The 9,621-nt window shown below is 57.0% G+C and overlaps 1 protein-coding gene across 2 annotated transcripts in view; it reads right to left on the bottom strand.

The window, feature by feature from the left end:
• Nucleotides 1-276, bottom strand: part of zc3h7bb (zinc finger CCCH-type containing 7Bb) — a 100,834-nt gene extending 100,558 nt beyond the window's left edge. For both annotated transcript variants that reach the window (XM_038783644.1, XM_038783642.1), the window contains exon 1: nucleotides 137-276. The gene's annotated coding sequence lies outside the window, so the exon portion shown is untranslated. The remainder of the gene's footprint in view (nucleotides 1-136) is intronic.
• Nucleotides 277-9,621: the final 9,345 nt, after the last annotated feature.

Raw genomic sequence — 9,621 nt, forward strand, 5'->3', positions numbered from 1 at the left:
CGGAATGGGGGGAACCGCGTGAGGGCCAAGCCGAGCCCGGGGGCGGGAAACCCGACCCGCAGCTGAGGGAAACCCCTCACTATCCCCGACCCTCACTATCCGCACCCCCCTCACTATCCGCGCCCCCCTCACTCACCCTCTCACGGTGAATCCTCGCAGCCGGAGCGGGTTTTGCTGCCTCAGCTCGGCTGACGGTGCGGCCTCAGTCCCAGAGAGTCACTCACTGCCCTCCACTCCCTCACTCAGTCACTCACTACCCTCCACTCCCTCACTGAGTCACTCACTACCCTCCACTCCCTCACTGAGTCACTCACTACCCTCCACTCCCTCACTGAGTCACTCACTACCCTCCACTCCCTCACTGAGTCACTCACTACCCTCCACTCCCTCACTGAGTCACTCACTACCCTCCACTCCCTCACTCAGTCACTCACTACCCTCCACTCCCTCACTGAGTCACTCACTACCCTCCACTCCCTCACTGAACCACTCACTACCCTCCACTCCCTCACTGAGTCACTCACTACCCTCCACTCCCTCACTCAGTCACTCACTACCCTCCACTCCCTCACTGAGTCACTCACTACCCTCCACTCCCTCACTCAGTCACTCACTACCCTCCACTCCCTCACTGAGTCACTCACTACCCTCCACTCCCTCACTCAGTCACTCACTACCCTCCACTCCCTCACTGAGTCACTCACTACCCTCCACTCCCTCACTCAGTCACTCACTACCCTCCACTCCCTCACTGAATCACTCACTACCCTCCACTCCCTCACTGAGTCACTCACTACCCTCCACTCCCTCACTCAGTCACTCACTACCCTCCACTCCCTCACTGAGTCACTCACTACCCTCCACTCCCTCACTGAGTCACTCACTACCCACCACTCCCTCACTGAGTCACTCACTACCCTCCACTCCCTCACTGAGTCACTCACTACCCACCACTCCCTCACTGAGTCACTCACTACCCTCCACTCCCTCACTGAGTCACTCACTACCCTCCACTCCCTCACTGAGTCACTCACTACCCTCCACTCCCTCACTGAGTCACTCACTACCCTCCACTCCCTCACTCAGTCACTCACTACCCTCCACTCCCTCACTCAGTCACTCACTACCCTCCACTCCCTCACTGAGTCACTCACTACCCTCCACTCCCTCACTCAGTCACTCACTACCCTCCACTCCCTCACTCAGTCACTCACTACCCTCCACTCCCTCACTGAGTCACTCACTACCCTCCACTCCCTCACTACCGCGGCTGCTGCCTCCTCACTGAGTCACTCACTACCCTCCACTCCCTCACTACCGCGGCTGCTGCTTCCTCACTGAGTCACTCTACCCTCCATTCCCTCACTCAGCAGCCTCTCCCTCCTCAGAGTCACTCACTACCCTCCACTCCCTCACTGAGTCACTCACTACCCTCCACTCCCTCACTGAGTCACTCACTACCCTCCACTCCCTCACTACCACGACTGCTGCCTCCTCACTGAGTCACCCACTACCTTCCACTCCCTCACTACCACGGCTGGTGCTTCCTCACTGAATCACTCACTCTCTCCCTCCTCACTGAGTCACTCACCCTCTCCCTCCTCACTGAGTCACTCTACCCTCCATTCCCTCACTCAGCAGCCCCTCCCTCCTCACTGAGTCACTCACTACCCTCCACTCCCTCACTACCACGGCTGGTGCTTCCTCACTGAATCACTCACTCTCTCCCTCCTCACTGAGTCACTCACCCTCCCTCCTCACTGAGTCACTCTGCCCTCCATTCCCTCACTCAGCAGCCCCTCACTGAGTCACTCACCCTCGGCCTCCTCACTGAGTCACTCACCCTCTCCCTCCTCACCAGGTCCCAGCTTCTCTGACTCTTGCTTTCACTTGCTGTGAGAGTGCGGACACTCACTCACTTTCCTCGGGCTCACCTCACCCACCCTACCATTATTTTCCACAGAATCCCTGCCCCAAGGAAAGAGGCCATTCGGCCCGTCAGACCAGCACCGCTGTCTCACGGCGCCAGGGATCCGGGTTCGATTCCGACCTCAGATGACCAGCTGTGTCGTGTTTGCACGTTCCCCCCGTGTCTGCGTGGGTTTCCTCCCGGGTGCTCCGGTTTCCTCCCACAGTCCAAAGACGTGCAGGTTAGGTGCATTGTCCACGATAAATTACCCCTTTGTGGCCAAAGATCTGCAGGTTAAGTGGATTGGCCATGCTAAATTGCCCCTTGGTGTCCAAAAGGTTAGTTGGGGAGGGGCATGGGCCTCGGTAGGCTGCTCATTTGGAGGGTCAGTGCTGACCTGGTGGGCTGAATGGCCTCCTCCTGCACTGTAATGATTCTGTGACCCTCCAAAAGAGCACCCTAACCCAGGCCACCACAACCCAGCCCGCAGATCTTTTGGACTGTGGAAGGAAACTGGGAAGCATCCGGAGGAAACCCACGTGGACGCAGGGAGAACACAGGAATTACGAGTAGGCAATTCAGCCCTTCGAGCCTGCTCTGCCATTCGATCCGATCACGGATGATGGCTTCCTGGTCTCAAATCCATCTCCCTGCTATATCCCTTTAACCCATTTTCTAAAACCCAGAAACGCATCCATCTCCTTCTTGAAACCATTTAACGACTCAGGTTCCAACCACTATGGGGCAGCGAGTTCCATACATTCGCCACCCCCTGCGAGAAATAGTTCCTCCTCAACTCAGTTATAAATCTACCACCGCTCAAACAGCATTTCTCTTACTGCTGATATCAGGCCAGCCTTGCTGGAGATGGGCATTGTTTGATACTTGCGTCGTGCGAATGTCACTTGCATCTATCAGCACAAGCCGGAATGTTGACCAGGTCTCACTGCGTGCGGACATGGACTGCTGCAGCATCCTGGGGAGTGGCGAATGGTGCTGACCATTGTGCGATTGTCAACAAGCATCCCAACGTCTAAACTTAGGACGGAGGGAAGTTCGCTGATCAAGCAGCTGAAGATGGTTGGACCTGAGGAACTCTTGCAATGATTACTTGGGACTGAGACAATTGGCCGCCAACGACCACAACAATCTTCCTCTGTGTTAGGTGGGACTCCAACCAGTGAAGATATTTCCCCTTGATTCCCGTTGGCTCCAGTTTCGCTCAGGTTCCTTGAAGCCGCACTTGGCCGAGGGGCGCTCAATCTTACCTCACCTCTTGGGGTCAGCTCTTTTGTTGACATTTGCTCCAAGGCTCCGTGCAGGTGAAAAGGTGAAGCCAGCTACAACAATTCAGTTAGCCCAGTTTAGGAATATAGGAGCAGGAAGTGGGCAATTCAGCTCTTCGAGCCTGCTCTGCCATTCAATCAAATCATAGGGTAGCACGGTGGCAAGTTGGTGGTGGCTCCGGATCTGATTAACAAGGTTTTTGAGGGCAGCACAACGGCGCAGTGGTTAGCACTGCTGCCTCGCGGCGCTGAGGTCCCAGGTTCGACCCCGGCTCTGGGTCACTGTCCGTGTGGAGTTTGCACATTCTCCCCGTGTTTGCGTGGGTTTCATCCCCACAACCCAACGATGTGCAGGGTGGGTGGATTGGCCACGCTAAATTGCCCCTTAATTGGAAAAAATGAATTGGGGACTCTAAATTTATTTTAAAAAAACAAGGTTTTTGAGGAATTCTATGAGAGGTTGTACAGGTCAGAGCCACCCGGGGAAGACCATGAGATGCAGGAATTTCTAGATGTGTTGGAGTACCCGAGGTTGGGGGAGGGGGACAGAGCTACATTAGAAGGAGCGATAGTGGAGCAGGAGATAAAGAATGCGATTGGGAGGATGCAGTCGGGGAAGGTGGCAGGGCCGGATGGGTTTCCGGAGGAATAAGATTAAAAATTTAAGGATAAGCTGGCACCCCTGATGGTGGGGATGTTTGAAGAGGCGATAGGGAAGGGGGTGTAACCACAAACCTTGGGGCAGGCATCGATTTCCCTGTTGCCTAAAAAAGATAAGGATCCGACGGAGTGTGGGTTGTATCAGCCCATATCACTTCTGAATGTGGACGCAAAAGTATTGGCGAAGATACTGGCGGGTAGGCTGGGGGGAGTGCCTCCCGAAGGTGACAGGTGAAGATCAGACGGGGTTTGAGAGAGGGAGGCAGCTCTTTTCAAACGTTAGGTGGGTATTGAACGTCATTATGGCACCGGCAGAGGGGAAGGAAACAGAGGTGGTTGTGGCATTGGACACTGAGAAGGCGTTTGACCGGGTAGAATGGGGGTACTTTTTTTTCCATAAATTTAGAGTGCCCAATTCATTATTTTTTTTAAATTAAGGGGCAATTTAGCGTGGCCAATCCACCTAAGCTGCACATCTTTGCGTTGTGGGGGTGAAACCCACACTAACACGGGGAGAATGTGCAAACTCCACACGGTCAGTGACCCAGAGCCGGGATCGAACCTGGGACCAAGATTTGTGAACTGGGTAAAGTTATTATATAAGGAGCCGAGGGCGAGTGTCCGCACAAACAACATCAGCTCGAGATACTTCTCTCTCCACCGTGGGACTAGGCAGGGATGTCCTATGTCCCCCCTGCTGTTTGCACTCGCAATTGAGCCGTTGGCTGACGCATTATGAAGTTCCGGAGTATGGAAAGGAGTAGTGCGGGGGGGGGGGGGGGGGGGGGGGGCGGATATAGAGCATAGGGTGTCCTTATATGCCGATGATTTTCTGTTATACGTGTTGGAACCGAATGTGTCGATAGGGGGAATATTGGAGCTGCTTCGAATGTTTGGGTCTTTCTCGGGGTACAACCTAAATCTAGACAGGAGAGAGTATTTTGTGGTGTCTCGGGGGGGGGGGGGGGGGGGGGCTGCCATTCCGTAGGGCAGGGACTCACTTTATGTACCTGGGGGTGCAGGTTGTTCGGTAGTGGGGGGGCGGGGTGGGGGGTGGGGGCTCCGCAGGTACAACATTTCCAGTTTGGTGGGGAGAGTGAAAGCCGACCTGGCGAGGTGGGATGGTCTCCCTCTGTCACTGGCGGGTCGGGTACAGGCGGTTAAAATTAATGTGTTGCCGCGATTTCTGTTTATTTTTCAATGCCTGCCGATTTTCCTGCTAAAGGCTTTTTTCATGGAGATTGAGGGAAGGATTACCTCGTTCATAAGGGGAGGGAAGGTGGCCAGAGTGAGGAAGGTGCTGCTACAGAGGGGAAGGCAGGCAGGGGATTTGGGTCTTCCGAACCTGATGTATTACTACTGGGCGGCGAATGTGGAGATGGTGCAGAACTGGGTCAGAGGGGTTGTTTCCCAGTGGGTCAGAATGGAGGAGAGTTAGTGCAAGGGGTCGGGATTGAAAGCACTAGCAACAGCGCCGCTCCCAATGGCCCCGGGGAAATATTCAGCGAGTCCGGTAATAATAGCTTAATTGAGAATTTAGAGGCAGTTTCGCCAACACTTCGGGTTGGGGGCAGGGTCGAGGGAAATGCCGATTCGGGGGAACCACAGATTTGAGCCGGGGAGGTGGGATGGAAATTTTCGGAAATGGGAGGAGAAGGGGATTAAGACACTAAAAGATTTGTTTCTTGGGGGTTGGTTTGCAGGGATGAAGGAGCTGGAAGTAAAGCATGGGCTGGAGCAGGGGAAAATGTTTAGATACACGCAGGTTCGAGATTTTGCCAGAAAGGAGATACAGAGCTTCCCGGAGGAACCGGCCTCCACATTGCTGGAGGAGGTGCTGACGACAGGGGGACTGGAGAAGGGGGTAGTGTCGGCGGTTTACGGGGCTATTTTGGAAGAGGTGAAGGCACCACTGGAAGGGATCAAAGCAAAGTGGGAGGAAGAGTTGGGAGAGGTTATAGAGGAGGGAGTCTGGTGTGAGGTGCTCCGGAGAGTGAATGCCTCCACCTCGTGCCCGAGGTTGGAGCTGATACAGCTGAAGGTGGTATACAGAGCACACCTCACGAGGGCGAGGATGAGACAATTCTTTGAAGGAGTAGAAGATGTGTGTGAACGTTGCGCGGGGGGGGGGGGGGGGGGGGGGCTAATCACGTTCATATGTTTTGGTCCTGTCCAAAGCTAAAGGATTACTGGAAGGAGGTTTTGAAAATGAAAATTGCTTATTGTCACGAGTAGGCTTCAATGAAGTTACTGTGAAAAGCCCCCAGTCGCCACATTCCGCCGCCTGTTCAGGGAGGCTGTTACGGGTTTTTAGGGTAATTTTTAAAGTGGTGCACGCAAAACTGGACCCGGACCCCCGAGAGGCCATATTCGGGGTGTCGGACCAGCTGGGGTTGGAAACGGTTGAGGAGACAGATGTTGTAGCCTTCGCCTCGTTGATCGCCCGAAGGCGGATCCTGCTGGGATGGAGAGCAGCCTCTCCACCCTGTGCCCTGGCGTGGCGGGGGGACCTGTTGGAATACTTGACCCTTGAGAAGGTTCAGTTTGAACTGAGGGTAGGGCAGCACGGTGGCCTAGTGGTTAGCACAACCGCCTCACGGCGCTGAGGTCCCAGGTTCGATCCCGGCTCTGGGTCACTGTCCGTGTGGAGTTTGCATATTCTCCCCGTGTCTGCGTGGGTTTCGCCCCCACAACCCAAAAATGTGCAAAGTAGGTGGATTGGCCATGCTAAATTGCCCCTTAATTGGAAAAAATAATTGGGTAATCTAAATTTATTTTAAAAAAGTTTGAACTGAGGGGAAGGATGGAGGGGTTCTACAATTCATGGGCATTATTCATTATGCACTTTCAAAAACGGGATAACATCGAACATTAGTTGGGGGGGTGGGCGGGAGGGTTGGGGGCGGTTTGGGTTAATGGCGACTATGGGTGATCCCTAATTCCTTTTTGTCATTTGTTTATGTGAACATGCGGGCTAATGTTTGGGGTTTAGTGGGAGGTTGGAATCGTTGTTATTGATATGGGGATTGACATATTTGTTACTGATTATTGTTTATTATTGGTGGGTGTAAATTTGGGACAAAATGTGAAAAAGGAGAATAAAAAATATTTTTTATAAAGGGTAGCCCGGTGGCACAATGTAGGGCAGCACGGTGGCGCAGTGTGGGGCAGCACGGTGGCACAGTGTGGGGCAGCACGATGGCGCAGTGTGGGGCAGCATGGTGGCGCAATGTAGGGCAGCACGGTAGCTCAGTGTGGGGCAGCACGGTAGCTCAGTGTGGGGCAGCAGGGTGGCACAGTGTGGGGCAGCACGGTAGCTCAGTGTGGGGCAGGACGGTGGCGCAGTGTGGGGCAGCACGGTGGCGCAGTGTGGGGCAGCACGGTGGCGCAGTGTGGGGCAGCACGATGGCGCAGTGTGGGGCAGGACGGTGGCGCAGTGTGGGGCAGGACGGTGGCACAATGTGGGGCAGCACGATGGCGCAGTGTGGGGCAGCACGATGGCGCAGTGTGGGGCAGGACGGTGGCACAGTGTGGGGCAGCACGATGGCGCAGTGTGGGGCAGCACGGTGGCACAGTGTGGGGCAGCACGGTAGCTCAGTGTGGGGCAGCACGGTGGCACAGTGTGGGGCAGCATGGTGGCGCAGTGTGGGGCAGCATGGTGGCGCAGTGTGGGGCAGCATGGTGGCGCAGTGTGGGGCAGCATGGTGGCGCAGTGTGGGGCAGCATGGTGGCGCAGTGTGGGGCAGCACGATGGCGCAGTGTGGGGCAGCACGGTGGCACAGTGTGGGGCAGCACGGTAGCTCAGTGTGGGGCAGCACGATGGCGCAGTGTGGGGCAGGACGGTGGTGCAGTGTGGGGCAGCACGGTGGCACAGTGTGGGGCAGCACGGTGGTGCAGTGTGGGGCAGCACGGTGGCGCAGTGTGGGGCAGGACGGTGGCGCAGTGTGGGGCAGCACGGTGGCGCAGTGTGGGGCAGGACGGTGGCGCAGTGTGGGGCAACATGGTGGCACAGTGTGGGGCAGGACGATGGTGCAGTGTGGGGCAGCACGGTGGCGCAGTGTGGGGCAGCACGATGGCTCAGTGTGGGGCAGCACGGTGGTGCAGTGTGGGGCAGCACGGTGGTGCAGTGTGGGGCAGGCCGGTGGCGCAGTGTGGGGCAGCACGGTGGCGCAGTGTGGGGCAGCACGATGGCGCAGTGTGGGGCAGCACGGTGGCGCAGTGTGGGGCAGGACGGTGGCGCAGTGTGGGGCAGGACGGTGGCGCAGTGTGGGGCAGCACGATGGTGCAGTGTGGGGCAGCACGGTGGCGCAGTGTGGGGCAGCACGATGGCTCAGTGTGGGGCAGCACGTTGGCGCAGTGTGGGGCAGCACGATGGCGCAGTGTGGGGCAGGACGGTGGCGCAGTGTGGGGCAGCACGGTGGCGCAGTGTGGGGCAGGACGGTGGTGCAGTGTGGGGCAGCACGGTGGCGCAGTGTGGGGCAACATGGTGGCACAGTGTGGGGCAGCACGGTGGCGCAGTGTGGGGCAGCACGGTGGCGCAGTGTGGGGCAACATGGTGGCGCAGTGTGGGGCAGCACGGTGGCACAGTGTGGGGCAGCACGGTGGCACAGTGTGGGGCAGCACGGTGGCACAGTGTGGGGCAGCACGGTGGCACAGTGTGGGGCAGCACGGTGGCACAGTGTGGGGCAGGACGGTGGTGCAGTGTGGGGCAGCACGGTGGCACAGTGTGGGGCAGCACGGTGGCGCAGTGTGGGGCAACATGGTGGCACAGTGTGGGCAGGACAATGGCGCAGTATGGTGGTGCAATGTAGGGCAGCACGGTGGCACAGTGTGGGCAGGACAATGGTGCAGTATGGTGGTGCAATGTAGGGCAGCACGGTGGCACAATATAGGACAGCCTACGGTGGTTGGCACTGCTGTTTCACAGTGCCAGGGACTCAGGTTTGATTCCGAGCTTAGGTGACTCTCATTGTGGAGTTTACACATTCTCCCCATGTCTGCGTGGGGTTCCTCTGGGTGCTCCAGTTCGGTGGATTGGCCATGCTAAATTGCCCCTAGGTGGGGGAGTGGGCCTAGGTGGGGTGCTGTTTCTGAGGGCTGGTGCAGACTCAATGGGCTGAATGGCCGCCTCCTTATGCAATGTACGGATTCTATGGCTGATCTCTTCCTGGTCTCAAATCCACCTCCCTACCTATTCTCCAGATCCCTTTAACCCGTTTTTAAAACAGGATATGTAAAATTGTAGAATCCCCACAGTGCATAAGGAGGCGGCCACTCTGCCCATCGAGTCTGCACCAACCCTCTGAAAGAGAACCCGATCTAGACCCAATCCCACACCCTATCCCCGTAACCCCACCTAGGGGCAATGTAGCATGGCCAATCCACCTAACCTGCACATCTTTGGACTGTGAGAGGAAACCCACACAGACACGGGGAGATCGTACAAACTCCACACAGTGACCCCGAGGTGAGAATTGAACCGGGGTCTCTGCGCTGTGAGGCAGCAGTGCTAACCACTGTGCCATCCTATCTATCACATGGAGTGGGGCAATTATTGCCCAGAAACACGCCCGCCTGCCATACGTCCTCTCGGCCGGTAGATGGCGCGCGACCTGGGGCGGCGGCGGCGGCGGGAGGGGGCCCTCTTGCCTCCGCGGGGCTCTCTGTGGTCTGCGATGGAAAGGGCGGGGAGGCGGTTGGCCCCGCTGGCCGCCGGGAGGTGTAGTGCGCTTGTGACGTCGACACCGTCACAGCGGACGGGGCCAA

Source organism: Scyliorhinus canicula, chromosome 23, assembly GCF_902713615.1.
Source record: "Scyliorhinus canicula chromosome 23, sScyCan1.1, whole genome shotgun sequence".
Lineage (NCBI taxonomy): Eukaryota > Metazoa > Chordata > Chondrichthyes > Carcharhiniformes > Scyliorhinidae > Scyliorhinus > Scyliorhinus canicula.